Raw genomic sequence first — 16,689 nt, forward strand, 5'->3', positions numbered from 1 at the left:
AATAGCAATACTGTGACCAAAAGTCTGCTGCAAAAAACAGCAGTAAGCATAAGTAGACCTGGTATACCCTTCTAGCTTCTTCTACAGTAAATATCATGCCATTACTACATTCTTACCTACTGTTTGGTAAGTCGAATTTGCAATTCTTTCTCCTTAAATGAAGTTTCACATGATTAGATACTTAACTACTCATCCAAGCCAAAAGCTGAAAGAACTTTACAAGCACCCAGGTAGTTGCTACAGCTGCTTCTTGGGATGCTTCTCTACTGACATCTTTCATCAGTGATACAACCTCTACAGCTGCCCAAAGCAGACTCCAGCCTTCTTTTTTAAGATCTCCTGTTAGTCAGGCTACTGTATTTGCTGGTTTCCGTAATTTGGAGTAGGCCACTGTGGTACTATCATTATTTCAATTTGCTGACATGGTAAAATAGAAGGGACAGCACTGTGTTCTAAGTCAATCTGTTGGCTTGCCTGGGCTGCATTGAGTGAAGAGGAATTGTCTTGGGCCACATACAACATTTATAATATAGTTAATGTACATGGCTCTAGGCCCAGATGACAACTAATAATTCTGCTTAAATTAAAAAAAACAAACATGCACCATAGTGAAATAGTCGAAATACCCTCTTTAATAAAAAAAGGGGGCTAACTTTTGCAATCCTTACTCAGTGAAGCACTTCATGTGATTAGACCTTGTTAAGTTAACAGCACTACTCACCCAAAACTAGTTATGCTTCAACACCTTTTTATTAGCATCACTAAACTAAGTGATAGTAAATTGCCTGCCCTTCCCATTGCTAGTGAGCAAATTGTTTCAAGATGTGACACAGAATTGGACTGTGTTAAGCGTGACTTCATACATGGATTAACTTTAGTCTAATTTCTCACTGCTATTGCCGATAGTTTTGATATTCATTATTTCAGTTCTGTCCCTACTCCTTTTCAGGGAAGTACACGAGACATATATACAAAAAATATCTGTTGCTTATCAGTCATAGTTAAAGTGCTGCTAGGTAAGTTGCCTTATAAAAACTACGATTTTTTTTTACTTGGCAGTCTCACAATACTTTACTGTTGTCGATAGTTTTTTCCACAGAGATAGAGTAAATGAAATTATTGTTCCCTTTACCTACGTACTGTAGAAATTCCACATGTTTTCTAGATCTAATTTCTTATATTTTGACACAGGCAGAAATTCTTTAGCCTGAACTTCCAGAGTTTTGCTCTATCCACAGCTATGTAGACTTAACTACTATTTTGCTTTAAAAATACTCGCTATATTTTTTCCTCAAATTTATACCTCTCTGAAGGGAAAACAGGTACAAACATATAGATGGGTACAAAGGTATAGATGGGAGGATAAGAGTCCGAATGAATTTAAAAGTTTAAAAATTCATCCTAGAAATCAATCCAATTAGAAAATTAGGCAACATTGCAATATTATCCCCTAATTTTTTTTTTTTTAATCCACAAAGTTCTGAGATAGATAGAATTTGGAATTTGTTTAAGCCTTATATTTAATTGCAGTGTATCACATTTAAACAACAGCAACAACAAAAAAGATATTACTGTTTCTTACCTGGAGTAATTTGTATTTCAGATTTAATGTCAATTTAGTTTAAAACTCCCTGCATTTGTTACAGAAGCATCTGGAAGCTGAACACACTCTGATGTTCCGAAAGTACTGCCATGTATCAAGAGCTAAGACTCCAGGATTATATCTCAAAGTCAGTACATAAACCAGGGCATAAAATTACCAGGAGGAATCTGAGAGCAGCAGGTTCATTTTCAAGATTTTAGCTTTAGTCACAAGATTTTCATTAGACATATACATATGATCGGAGTATTTTACATCATGGAATGACACTGAAAAACTAAAGCTTCTCTCCCATGGTGTTCATTCATTCATTCTTACACTCCATATGACCTCTGACTGTTATATTATGCAAGGCAAGTTTGAAAGACCACAAGAAAGAGCTGGAATCAAAGTTGGTTTTTCCACTGTCTATAATTCAGTTTTGAAAGAAATCCCTGAGTCAAAGAAAGATGCATATATTATATTTTATTAGTGGAGAAAGGTAGACAAGCTGGGACTTGATGTACTTTTAGTCAGGCTTCATTCCCCTTTCCAGCTCCGTGCTGGGAGCACTGTGCTCCCTTTAGCTTGGAAGGTGACTTCTCCAGCAATCTTTAGCAGCCTTCTTGTAATGTATTTCCAAGCAACCTTTTTTCCATGCATGAGACTGGAACCCGGGACGACTGTCTTGTGCTGTTTAACACTGCATGAATTTCAAGCTATTAAGTGATCAGCTATAACTTGCTCTGAGACCAATGTTCCAGAGTTCCTTCAGTTCCAGAGTTTTCATTGCAGCTAACAGATATTTAAGTTAGCCTTTCACACCAGTTGTTCACTGGCGAACAGTAGCTGACATCACAGATTTAGAGTAGCATTAATACAGTATCTTTGCATATTGTTTTCTTCAGAGGAGGAAGACTTAAAATAGAACAGAGATGACTCAGTATTTCTCACTGGGAAAGGCACTGTATACTTAGCAGAGGAGGATACTAGAATTCCTTTCCATTGAAAAAGGAGGATAGAAGGAAGGGGTGGAGCAGGAATGGAGAACTGGCATGGGAAATTCTGGAGAATGAGATTTACTATTCTATTTCTGTGAAATAAATAGGAGGAGAAAGGCTTCATCTTTTCTTTCCTTCCCACAGCTACTGCCATGCTGCAGACCTTCTTGCTTCTAGCAGGCTATTTAGCTCCCCAAATGTCTTGTCATGGCTCAGCTGTCTCCCTTACCAGGACCATTGTACTGTCCCAGGTGCTAACTGACCTAACTTACTGCCTTTTTTACATGTTACTTAAGGCAGCTCTTAAACAAATTGATAGCAAAGTATGTGTTACTACCTAAGAAATACTAACTCTGATACAGGTTTCACCCCTTTAAAAAAAAAACAGCATGAAGATGACGTCCTTATTACTAGATATTTGAGGCCAGGAAACATCACTAATCTTAAATCATTAGATCTTAGACCTGTGTGACTTCAGTCAGTGAGGCTGATGTACTCCTAGTACACAGCCTGTTGTTTTCTAAGGGATTTGAGTTTGTCTAAAGGACATACCTGAAAAATTCTCTGACTTAACAATTCTTCAACAGTGGAAAACATGACATTTGCTGTAGCAATATATTCAGGATTACCCCCGTCCAGACTTGGATGCTTTAGACCTGTAGGTCTAAATATATCCAAAAGCAAAGTCTAGAGGGAAAAAAAAAAATCTTATGACTTCACAGTGAATCACGACCATCTCTCTAGGATGACACAGAGCTCTGTTGGCTTTAAGCAGTCTGCCCAAACTCTGACTTACAATTTTAAGTCCTCATAACAGAATATATCCAGTCCTACATATGTTGTTCTGAAAATAATGCTTCTGATTTATTTCCATGGATACTACAGCAGGTACGAGGAGCACAATAACACTACCTGATAGAGCAAATTCTCACCCACAAAACACTATTTCTCAACATAGCCAACACCATTAGCTATGCATTTTGGCCAGCAGTGAACAAGAGCCTGGATGCTGCATTCATAAAAACCTGCACCAGCAGAGGTGACCTACTGTCTCATAGCTGCTATGATGGCACTCCTGCTGGGAAAATATTGCCCACACAGTCCAACTTCCACTGTGCTCACATCCACTGGTTACTCTCCACAAACCTTCAGCAAGCACTGATGAGTGTCAATGGGTGCCATTTTTTCCACACGGAGGAATTTAGTGCCACACCTTTGCTCCATATACAATGCCATCTGACATGGCAGTGCATCAGGCTGCCCCTCTGCTGCAATCTGTCACACAGCAACAAAATGTAACAGGATGATATTGGTGGGAAAGATCAACCTCTACTGCCATCCCACCAACATCTGCCTCTGACACTGTGAGCCAACAGAATACAGTGGGAGGCATTACTTTTGGAGCAGCCCTTGTAAATACTTAGATTTTCTTCCCACATTCAGCATGGCCAGCTGGTACTGTTTTATTGAAAGTCTCCTTGCATTTAGTGTTTTTGCTTGTTTGTTCATCCTATATCCCTGCCTCCTGGAGCAATGTGCCATTGTAAGTTTAGCTTCATGCTTTTTTTTGTTGTTTTCATTTGTTTGCTTTATGACAGTAGAGGAACAGTTGAGTTGGGGATTTTTCTATTTTCATGTGTTCCTCTACAGCCACAAAGGCAACAATATGTTCTCTTAATGAAAATTGAGATTTTTCCAATGAAAAAATAGCTGTAGGAACTATGATTCAAGATAAATAACCAATGCTATAAAATCCAAGTTGAGCCTGAAGCCTTGGCAGTTCTGGGCATAGAGCATTTCTGTAGTATTTCTTGTCCTCTGAGGCTGAGTTTCGGTGCTTTTTCTCAGTAAGACCATGTTAGTAAATTGCATTACAAGTTTTCAGCTGACCTTCTGCACTTGAATTCTATTTTCATAGCTTAGCTGTAGATAGGAAGCAGTTCATATTACCATTCCTGCTGCCCAGGGAACTAAAATAACATTTAATTGATTTTTTTCCCTGTTTCAATATTTCTTTGGGGTCAAACTCAAAATCACTTTTACTGTTTTTTTTTTCTTTTTTTTTTTCCCCCTTGAACAAAACTTAAACCCATTCTAGCTACCAATTTTTGTTTATCTTTTACATTTGGCTCAAGGGAGAGACCGTTCCATAATTGATAGCCCATATTTATAGCAGGGGAGATAAGTTCAAATTCATTCTCTGCCAGATTCATAACAGAGCTTCCCAGCCCTTTTCTGCAGTGGGGACTGAAACCACTCGGTTCAGTGCCTGTCTTTCACTCTCCCACACTATATCCAAACAGGATTTTACTCATGTTGCTCTGAGGAAAAAATTATAGCGAAACAGATGCAGAAGAATTCAGAACTGAGCACCAGTTTTGGAAAATAACTTCTGAACTTCCCAAATCCTCTATTCCTCAGAGTTTTGTCATACTTCCATTTTTGAACATATCCAGCTTATAGCATATTTATTGAAATAAACGTAACATATGGTAAAATCAGCTACAAATCCACAGATTGCAAGCTTCAAAATTTCATTCTCTTTAACTCAAGATTATTTAGATAAAATTATATATATATATTTAGAGAGCAGTTCCATCAACATGGGGCTCAAATGGGCCACTAAAATAGCACACTGCAAAGTGCAGGCTCTTTGCTGTAGCTGTCCTGGTGCTTGCTCTTGAGCTTAAGCTTCATAACCAGTAGGATGAAAGAAACAAATCTCAGTGAGGCACAGGAATTAACTGAAGTCTGGAAAAGCCCCTCCATAACAATTGTCACTCGTTGCAGTTTTCTGACATTCACTAATTTATGCTCCCTAAAGTAGCGCACACAGAACTGAGCATTTGTTGACACACTGCATGGCACGAAGATATCAGCACAAACACATGCTTTTTGTTCAGCGCTTTTTACAGTTCTCAAGAATCCTATTATCTGCTAAGATGTCACAGAATGAAATTCCATTTTCATCTTCATCAAAAACCTGTTATGAAGCTGGACAAATAAAAGGCTCTAAATACACTCCTATGAATGAGCACGTGCTGACCTCTGATGGTTGTAAATGTGTATGACAGTCCTGAAATTGTCTTGGAGATCTACTTGAGATAACATTGGCACATCAAGGAACAGGATCTTGTGAGAAATTATTTATAAGGAGATTCTGGGATTATTATTGCTTTGCACCATCATTTTCTTTTGAAAAGAGGGTGAAAACGTTGGAAAGCCAAGATAAGAGCTTGCAGAAAAAGTTATTCCCAATGGAAATTCTTACAGCTGTTCAGAAATACCTTAATAAAACCTTTTGATGATACCTTTCCACCTTATCTAGAAGCTCTATTAGCAGCAACTTTGAGCCTCCTTAGTGGAAATGCTGCTCTTTATTATTAAACAAAAAAGCTACTTGGGCTCTGTGAAGATACAATCCCCATAACTCTGATAAACAGGCTTTGAGAGTGAAGGGGACAAGTGACCACTACGTCAGTTCCCTATATGCAGAAAGAAGCTGGCAAACCAAACATCCACTTGAGCATCTGCCATAGACTGAAGAAAAGCAGCCACCCACGTTTTAAATCAGTCCCAAAGTAACACACCTCACAGAAGTGCAATGGCAGACGTGGAACACAGTTCCAACAATGCACTAAGTTTTCAAGAAAGTCAATTGCTCATCAATGTACCGTTCCTTTCTGTAAAACTCTGCTAAAGTGCCATCTGCTCCCTTTATGTGTCACATCTGTTGACTCATGACACAAAGAGACAAATTAGAAGCCATGGTTTGATTCTCTGTGCTTATATTGAATGGCTGAGGAGGAACAGGCTTTATTCCCTCCTGTTTCACTGTGTCACAGCTGACAAGAGCCCTGCTACAGCTGCACATGGTAGGCACAAGAAACGGTCCCAAGAGAAGCATTCTGTACATGGAAATTTCTGATCTATTCTACCTGCTCCACTTAGAATAGGTATGTTCATGAAGGTGTAATAGAGGTGACCTGGTCTCCTGTGTGACAATACTCTTGGCATCCAGGAATCGTTGGAAGGCTCAGAAACAATGGTGGCCTCACACACACACAAAAACATCAGAACAGACACTTTAATACAAACATGTGACCAGCATCACTTCCGTTCTCCACCTCAGCTCTACATGCAGTAAAGCTTCCTGCCAGGCTCTGTTTCCATACTCTTCAGATGTGACAAAAAGAACTGCATTTAGCTGAAAGTAACTGTTCTCCAAATCTCACTGAAAAAAAAAAGTTTGCAGAAGCAACTTCAAAAAGTGGCAGAAGATGAAAGCCTTTCTCCCTCAATAAAAATCAAAGCTTCAGTATTTGCCCAGATCCAGTAATAAGTAATAATTGGAGCTTTAATAATAGCTTATAGCAAATTCTACTATAGTAATCACCCAGCATAATTAGGGCTCAGTGTAGGAACAAGGAGCCCTCGCATCCTCACACTGAGTTAAATATGGATGTTCTTACTGTCTGTTAGGCTTCCATAGAACACAGCACCAGGAATATTTAAAAGACGACAAAAAACTCTTGGCATCTATAATTGGTCTGAAAACACTTTGGACTTAAAGTTGAGTCCAAAGATATTCGATTCCATAGAAAGATTCCCATTTATTTTGGTGGGCACCAAATCAGGCACTTGAAGCTCAAAAACACAGATGGAAATATTAAACCAGCTACAACATTTCCATCTTACTGAATAGACAGACTTCATACCATTTCTTTTCATCCTGAATTTGAAGGAAAAAAAAAATCACTATTTTGAAATAGTAAACAGATTGGTAATTCTGTAATGCCTTTAATACTGATGATATTAAACCTGAAAATATGGCATAGCATGCTGTCAAAATAAAAGGAAATGGGAAAGTCAGAAGTAAACAAGAAAATGCAAACAAATGACCTCATTGATTTTGGAAACATCTACAAGCATATCTGTCATCTGTGATGGAAATGGCCTTGCAAAAAGTTACAATTTTGATGAAAGTTTTCCAAAAGTAAGAAAGACAGCAATTACAGCAGTCTTGGCACAGCACCCCTGGTCCTCAGGCATTACCAAAAGCCTTTCCTGAATTACAGATGTATAGTTCTTCTGCAGGGAAGAAGCAAAGAGGGTTTTACGCCAACTTCTTGTTGATAATGCAAGTCCATTTAGAGACTAATACAGTGTTTGTTTTAAATCCGAGGAGCCTCAATGCTGCATGGACCAGAGACCATAGGGACTCTAAAGGTGAGCTTTCCAGTCAGGACCTGAATCATTCAGAAAAGCTTTTGTTAACCACGGCTAAATGGAATCTGATATGGAATAAATAACTTTCACTGAAAAGTACCTTAAACCTGAAGTAGTCGCTGAGAAAAATACACCAACTGAGAAAAGTCTCTCAGGAATTTTGCAGCATATTCCCTGCACTTACTCCCATCTCCCTGGCTTTTTTATATTGCCAGAGAAATTGGGCTTTGGTAAAATTAAGAACCTTGCTTTGTTCAATATATCAGATGTTTGTAGCATGCTGAAATACAGCTGTTAAAGAGGCTTGAACACAAGCAGGTGTGATTCTATGCAAAAAAAATACAGAGTAAAGCAAGTATGAAAGAGCTTGAATTTAGATTAAGACATTGCATAGATTTTGAGAGGTGGGTCAGCTGTACCATAAATTAAATGAGAAAAAACAGCTGGTTTAGCAGAACACTTGGGAGAAGTCTAAAATCAACAGAGGGAGTACTCACTTGCAGGTGAAGGAACAGAACACCACAGGTGATTGAACTCACAACTCCTCTTACTAGTGAAGTGTGGAAAAGCAGTACCTGGGTGGCACCTGCAGATCTGCTGCTGCATGGACAGCAAACATCCATAGCTAATAAACCTTTGAATTACAGCCTACTCTCACATAGAAACTTCTCAACACCCCAAAACCTATGCATTTCTTCTTTTTCTTTAGTAGTAACTGCAGCAGTATGAGAATAGTAAACAGCAGTAACAGTGCATTCTCATATATCTCTAAGTAATTTAAAATTAAATGACACACACATTACATTGGTTTTAATTTCTGCCCTGGCATGGGTTCTACCAGCAGAAGAGTGGATATACCCCACAACATCTTTCTACCCAAATTGTAAAGATGTGGATTTGATGGGTGGACTGTTCACTGGATGGAGAACCAGCAACAGGATCAAGTCCAGAGAGTGGCTGTCAACAGTTGTACAATTAATAAATGTACAGTTAGCAGACTGGTGTGGTATTTTTACAGTTAGAAAGATTACTACAGTGGAAAGAGACAATAAAAAAATAAATGAAATGCTCACCTGTAGCCCAGGCTTACAGCACAAAACTCCAAAGAGAGGGATCTCCAGAAAAAGATCCTTCCCCAGTGGCAGTCAGCCCTGAAATGGGGTCTAGGAGAGGTGCAGCCTGGCTCCACCCCTTCTGGTCACACAGTTGAATTGCCTTCACCTGTGCTCCCACAGCTGACTCAGTGCTCGCCTCAGGTGGTCAATCAGTGGTTCAGGCTGTGACTCAACAGTTCCCATACAATGGCTCAATGTCTGGATGGAGATCAGTGACAAGAGGTGTCCCCCAGGGGTCAGTGCTGGGGCTGATACTCTTTAACATCTTTGTTAATGACATAGACAGTGGGATCAAGTGCACCCTCAGTAAGTTTGCTGATAACACCAAGCTGTGGGTGCACTCGACTCACCACAGGGACGAGATGCCATCCAGAGAGATCCAGACAGGATGAGCAATGGGCCCAGGAGAACCTCACGAGGTTCAACAAATCCAAATGCAAGGTGTTGTACCTGAGTCAAGGCAACCCTCACCACCAATAACAGCTGGGGGAGGAAGCCATTGAGCACAGCCCTGCTGAAAAAGACCTGGGGGTACTGGTGGATGGTAAGTGGGACATGAGCCAGGAATGTATCCTTGTAGCCCAGAAAGCCAACCTTATCCTGACCTGCATCAAAAGAAGTGGGGCCACCAGGTCAAGGAAGGTGATTCTGCTCCTCTACTCTGTGCTATAACAGAAGGAATTGGACGCTCCTCAACTTTCTTCCCTCTATCGTAGACAGAAAAGCCTTACTAGTAATGTGCTCTCTAAAAATATGTAACATTATTTGAGCTTAAACAACTCATGCACTTTGTTGATCTCAAAGTTATGGTCATCTTTGTGCTATTATAAAGTGAGATTATATGCTAGAATGTGTTTTATTATACTTTGACTCCCTGCAGGGCATTTGATGTAACTCAACTGGAGCAATTGGGAAATATTGGGAAAAAAGTTGGGCAATATTTCAAATACAGAAATCAAAGAGGAATAAATACATAGCTGAGCTTTTAGGAAAATGGATGAGAGAATCTTTCAAGTTAGGCAAGTGTGATATATCAAGATGTACCAATCCATATTAGCACCTAAAATATCCTGGTATAATTTCTTTATCAGTACAGTCAGGAAATTTTGAGTCCTATGGGAATGGAATCCATGGATAATGTTCTGTCTGCATAACATTGCAGTTGCATGGATCTGCAATGTTACGCAGAACTGCAATGTTATGCAGACTTTCTGCCAACACCCAGTGAAATGAAGAAAATGATCTGCATAGGAATAAGGTCAAGATCCTGACGTACTGATCTCACATTTGACAGAAAATAGAAACAATTAAACAAGAATCATGGGATACAGAGTTCTATTTAAGTGTAGAAAATTCAGAAAATCTCAGGCTGCCACTCTAAGATGGAAGAATAAATTGTGCAGAGGTGTCAAATATTGTCCCAATGTTAATTACAGCTGCTTCAGTGGAAAGCAGATGACAGCAGCATAGGAAGCCCACAGCTGGATGAGTGCTCTCAAAGTAACTAAGTCTGAGCAGGTACATCTAGTAAGGAGAACAGCAGAATGCCACATAGCAGTGAGTCAAATTGGAATATACAATTGAGTAACAAACCAGGAGAAGGAGGAAGATTGCTTGCCTGTGGGAAAAGATAAATTTCCATCAACTTTGTGATCTCCATAGGCAGCATAACTAGGAATTCTACTGTTAAAAGAAGTAGAATTCCTAGTTAGTTCAATTGGTTCGCAAGGTGTGCTTCAATTCTGCTGGAGTAATCAGCACGCACACAAATTTATGTGATGTTAAAAAAAAACAACCAAACAAAAAAAACCCCTACAATGTCAGAGTACGTCAGTTTTAATGTGAGATAAATTCAGATAAGTCAACTTTAGGTAGATGTATAGTGTCCATCTCATAAAGTGAAGTGTCTGCCCTTCACTATGTTTTACCTCAGGAAAGCTAAGGTGTGTTAGATACCTTGAGGTTAAAAGGAAAAAAAAAGCTATTTCAGTCACAGTGAAGACAAGCAGTCATTTTAATTTACAGTAAGGTAAGCAGCAAGGCTGTGCCTAGATAAGAATATAATGCTGGCTTTATATGCCTAGCCAGAGGCAAGCACCTGAAGTGTCATCATCATCTTTGGTATTTGTGGTGACATAATCCACATTTGTTATCTTGCTCTAATGATCTCATCCGTCTTGTGCAACGAAGGCAAAACCTTCATCTATCTCAGTTGCAGGGTCAAAGGCAAAGCCTGGAGGAGATTATTAAAGGATCAAACATATTAGGAAGTGTTAAAATGTTTTGTTCTATTTAAAAAAGGGCTTGGTTTTGCTCCTGAATTTTCTGAGGGTTTTTTTCTTGATTTCAGTAAACGTACCATAGCTTTTGTCTCCTTTTGTTGAATCTGATTTACCTTTCCCTTGCCTCTGACACAAACTGATACCTCACTTCCCATTTACATATCCCATTCCTCATTACTTCTAAGAATGAAGTTTTTATGTAGGACACATCCTGTGCTTTCCTCTGAAGGAACCCAGGAGCTTGTGGAAGCGAGTATCTCCAAAGAGCATCAGTCAGCAATTTTAAAATCAGCTCATTTAAATTACAGGAGGAAAAAAAAAAGAGCACCAGGCTTTATAGATTGAAATAGAAGCAAGGTCACAAAATTTATATTAAGTATAACATGAAATCAGAACTAAACTAGGGCTTTCCCATTACAATTTGTTGACTAGGCAAGAATTATACCTTACACAGCAGAAAGGCCAGCTTTTCTTAAAACAGCACACAGTCTGCCAGGCATCTCCCCTGAAAATGTATAACCTTTCTCTGACATGCTCTGGGGACCCTGTGTTCCTGTGAGAAGACTTCATTTGCAAGCGGGACACAAAGATTTCTTGCAATCTAACTACTGTTTTGTAACTAACAGTTGTATTCTACAACTGCCTAAAGGGAGGTTGTGGCAAGGTGAGGGTCAGCCTCTTCTCCCATGTAACAGCAATTGGATGGGAGGGAACAGCCTCAATTTGTACCAGTGCAGGTTCAGGTTGGATACTAGGAAAAATCTCTTCTCTGAAAGAATGGTGAGGAATTGGCACAGGCTGCCCAGGGAGGTGGTGGAACCACTGTCCCTGGAAGCGTTGAAGAAACGTGGAGGTGGGGATAGGTTGACAGTCGAACATGATGCTCTTAGAGGTCCATCCTTAATGATTTCATGATTCTTTTACATACCCTGGGCCTGGAATGACTTCCCAACTGAATTACTAACTGTATTTAGACTAATAAAATGTGATTTACCTCCATTACCTCCATATTGTGAGCATTTTAGGCTATCAAGGGCTTAAGGTCATACAAAAGAGTAATTTGAATTCCCTGCTACAGGCTATAGAATCCGTGATTTGCAATTCTTAGAAGCTTTGAGATGTGTATTTTAGCATGTTGTCCTTTTCCAGCTCGTACACTGTCCTTCCAGGTACATCCCTTCAGTATAAGCTCAACCTTTCTTCAGAACATGATATTAATCTATGGATTATAATGGATGGGATAAATGCACCACTATCTACTAGCACCAGATGTTGTAATCTAAACTAAAATATCAGGGAAAAAAAAAAAAAAACCAACAAAAAACCCTGCAAACACAGACAAGGAAAAAAAAAAAAATCTCCACCATAACAATCACAAATATCAAATATTCACCGTAGACCTCTGCCACAAAACATGGCAAGCACATCATTAGTTTGGATCAAACACTGAAATTCTCTACTCCATTATTTAGCATAACCAGTTATTCAGATACCATTCCTATGGTTCAGAAGATCCTGCTCATCTTTATTTTTTACAGCCACTAGCTGTTATTTAATTTTGCAAGTTTGCTGACCTGCAAAAGAACTTAAAAAGCAGAGAATGAAAGAAAATTAATTTATAGCCATTTGAATTACATTACATTTGAATGAACAAGCGACCTTTTACGTCTCTAATTTTTAACTGAAATTCAATTTATTTGTTTTTCAGAGGAATATGTAGTGTGTGATTTTCAGCACTGACTCAGTTCTTCTCAGCTTTAAATGTAATTGGCCTCATCAGGGTCAAAGAAAAAAAAAAAAGAATGCAAGCCAGGGAGGTCTCAAAAATTCACTTTTTTTTGGCGCAGATGAAAAGACCACTGATAGTATTTCCATTGAATTCACTGTGCCTTAGCGCTCTGTCCCAGGTATCAACGTACAGCTGTAAAAGCTAGGGGCAGCAGCAGTATAGGAGAGGCATTACAAACTATTTTCCCAAACACTCAGCCCATGACAACATATCAGGATCTCTCCTTTCTGTTGTCACCTGGAATAGTAATAACATGCTCTAAGTATTACACTGAAGACTGTGATTGGAGAGGGAGCCAGTATATCCACTATTTTATCTGTTGAAAAAGATCTAGGGATGGATAGTAAAGTGAAGTTACCTCCTTGGAACTGGAAGCTAAACCTACCTAGGTGGTTCCACATCTGAGAAAGATATAAAAATCAGTTCAGAATGGCAGTCTGGCACAAGATTTCAGATAGGAGGGAAAATGTGCTAGCTCGATTTCTCAGCATGAACATGCAGCAGGCCATGACATGCAGCTAGGCTAATTTATCACACTGTGTATCTGCATCAGTAGACTTGGGATAATCAAAGGCTCAGTTACTGACTGTGTCATTTAATAATCAATACGTTGGAAAAGGTTTTAATTAAAAGGTACTAATACACAGAGCGTAACGATCTAAAGTGCCTCATCCAAATCTTACACTAAAATGTTTTAAAGGGAGATGTTGTGATCTTCACAAGTATGTTCTTCACAATACGTATCTGAAGGTGTCACAGCAAGGGCTAAGCTAGACTTCTCCTAAGCAATGACACACCTCTTGTGATCATCTGCATGTCTGCTCTTTCCAGTCAGTAGCCCAGTGCTGAATCCATTATTTTGATGGCAGTTTGCCACAAAAGGATGCAGAATACCTCTCTATATCCAGAAACATATAGATGACAAAGCCTTGCCTGAGTCCCAGATGTCTGCACTACCTCAGGACCTGATTTCACAGGAATACATTCTCTTTTAATTGACTTTCAAACTGAATTTATACTGTCCACAAACACCATCTGCACTAGCAGTAAGCCCTGTACTTGTTCCTTTCTGTGTTATCAGCAGCCCACACTGAGACCTGGAAGCCAAACACATTGCTGTATAATCCAACAGATGGCTGTCTTGCATTTCTTTCCACTAACAAATCACATTTTCTATAAAGAAACAACTGCACTGTTCCCCGGAATCTATTTCCCACCATGATTTTACATAATTTTGCAAGGAGGAATAAGAAATTAATCTTAATCTTATTCTCTTCCACTTTGAATAAGGAGGAAATTTTAACTGTGATATGACAGCAGTGCTCTTTACATATGAGAAGATTGCTACACTAAACCACTAAAGCTTTTTTTTTTTTAATCAATAAGCCTCCAATTACTATGCTGCATTATTTTTCTACTTTAAATTAAACCTTTTCACACTATCTACCCTCAGAATTAAAAGGATAAATGCAGACCGATGTAATTATCCAGAATAACTAGTTAAAAATATCCAATCTATGCTACCTATGAAGTCAGAAAGATTTTACAGCATTTTCACCTGGTCTTCAGAATCTATAAGTCAGCAGCTATATAGATCCTAAGCAAAAAAAAAAAAAAAAAGAAAAAAAGGACTAACTTTTTATAAGTAGAGTAGGCACATTCACTCATTATTTATAGCTTATTATTACTAGCTGCATACGCATAACTGCATGGCAAATATTTTTAGTCCTGAAGATAATTATGAATCCTAAACAGTTTACGAAAAGACAGTGAGTAATCATCCATGCTGAAAAGTAATATTGCTAGTCATCATGGGTCTGATGTTTTTGCTTATTTTCTCATCTTAACAGACTAAATTATCTAAGCATAGTGTAGAAAGAGAAAACAACTAAGCAGGGATAGGAACGTGTAACTCTTGGAGCAGGTCCAGAGGAGAGCCACTAAGATGATCAGAGGGCTGGAGCACCTCTCCTGTGAGGAAAGGTTGAGGGAACGGGGCTTGTTTAGCTTGGAGAAGAGAAGGCTCTGGGGACACCTCATTGCAGCCTTCCAGTACTTGAAGGGAGAGTAGAAACAGGAGGGGGAACGGCTATGAGGATGGATAGTGAAAGGGAAAAGGGGAAATGGTTTTAAACTGAGACAGGGGAGGTGTAGGTTAGATATTAGGAAGAAGTTTTTCACCCAGAGGGTGGTGACGCACTGGAACAGGTTGCCCAAGGAGGTTGTGGATGCCCCATCCCTGGAGGCATTCAAGGCCAGGCTGGATGTGGCTCTGGGCAGCCTGGTCTGGTGGTTGGTGACCCTGCACATAGCAGGGGGGTTGAAACTCGATGATCACTGTGGTCCTTCTCAACCCAGGCCATTCTATGATTCCATGAATAATCCATTCTATGAAATAAATGTCTGAAAAAAATACCCAGTCCTTAAAGAAACAGTAGCAATGAAAAGCTCATTAAAAATCTTCATAATCAGTTTGTTTTTCAGCAAGTGTTAGATGAGTTTTTGAGCAATTAACACATTCATAGAACACCAGATCAGTTCAGGAACAGGAAAAAAGGCAAAAGATAAAAGAGTTCAATAGTTCATCAAGAATGATTTGAAGACTTCTAGTGCACTTTAAGATTTACAATTAATCACTATTGTCAGAGTCCTATTCTTAGAATTTGAAATAAATTAGACTGTATTCTGGACAACTCAATTGTTGAACACAACAGCTTGAAAGAGTATTTTGTTCTGATTACTGGACAGAAAAGCGAAAGAGCTGAAAAATGCTGCTCTACGGACATCTGCATCATGGAAATGCAGTTCTGGCTGCAGAATTCACATTTGCAACTGACATTCTACAGAAAGCACACATTAGAAATACACAAGCAAAGATTTCTGCAGTGATCACTTGAAAACATATCAGTGTTTCTTCTTCATCACCCTTTACCTACAGAAAACTTTGTGGAAGAACCCCACCTGCCCCATTTTACACGCTTTAGCTAAAAGCAATAGTTCATTCAATTTGAAGCACTTTGTCTAAATTTCATTCAATTTGCATTCTTTTATTTGCAGGAATCAGAAAATGGCACGCCTTTTCCCCTTAAGAAGTACATTAGGTGCAATATGGAATGCTGACTTTGAGAACTTGGGCACAAAAGTACAACTCGGGCACACAAAGGACAACATGATAACATCGTGTCCTTGAAATACTCGTAGTTTTGGTGACGTTATTTGATCAAAGCTGAATAACCGTTGGGGGCTTTAATTCCATTTTCAATTATTGTAGTTTTGCACACAAACTTGCTCCTTCTCAGAATGTATATTGTCTCGATTCAAATCCTTATTTTTTTTTAGATGAAAAATCAGGTCCACATAGAAACAGAGTCTCAAACACAGTATTCTAGGATAAAAACTAGAATCCTAATCCAAATTTTGATGGATCAGACACTAACAAAACAGAAGCACTTGTCATAAGACCAATGTCATCTCATTACCTCCTCTGAACTATTACCTCCTCTGAACAGAATCCAGAATGAATTTATAGCTCAGTTGTATACCAACTCATTAACTCATTCTAAGCAACAAAGACATTTGGAAAAAAAAAACAGCTGATTGAAAAACAGAACGCAAAAATAAATGTTATCAAATATATTTTCTACTATCATCACAATGCAGAGTTTTTCGGGGTGCAGTTGTTGAGCTCACGTTA

General features: G+C 38.9%; 1 protein-coding gene across 5 annotated transcripts in view; it reads right to left on the reverse strand.

Annotated features, from left to right (window-relative positions):
- The window catches only part of SPTLC3 (serine palmitoyltransferase long chain base subunit 3), a 273,302-nt gene that overhangs the window by 93,280 nt on the left and 163,333 nt on the right, over window positions 1-16,689 (reverse strand). The window lies entirely within an intron of this gene.

The sequence above is a fragment of the Gallus gallus genome, chromosome 3 (assembly GCF_016699485.2).
Source record: "Gallus gallus isolate bGalGal1 chromosome 3, bGalGal1.mat.broiler.GRCg7b, whole genome shotgun sequence".
Lineage (NCBI taxonomy): Eukaryota > Metazoa > Chordata > Aves > Galliformes > Phasianidae > Gallus > Gallus gallus.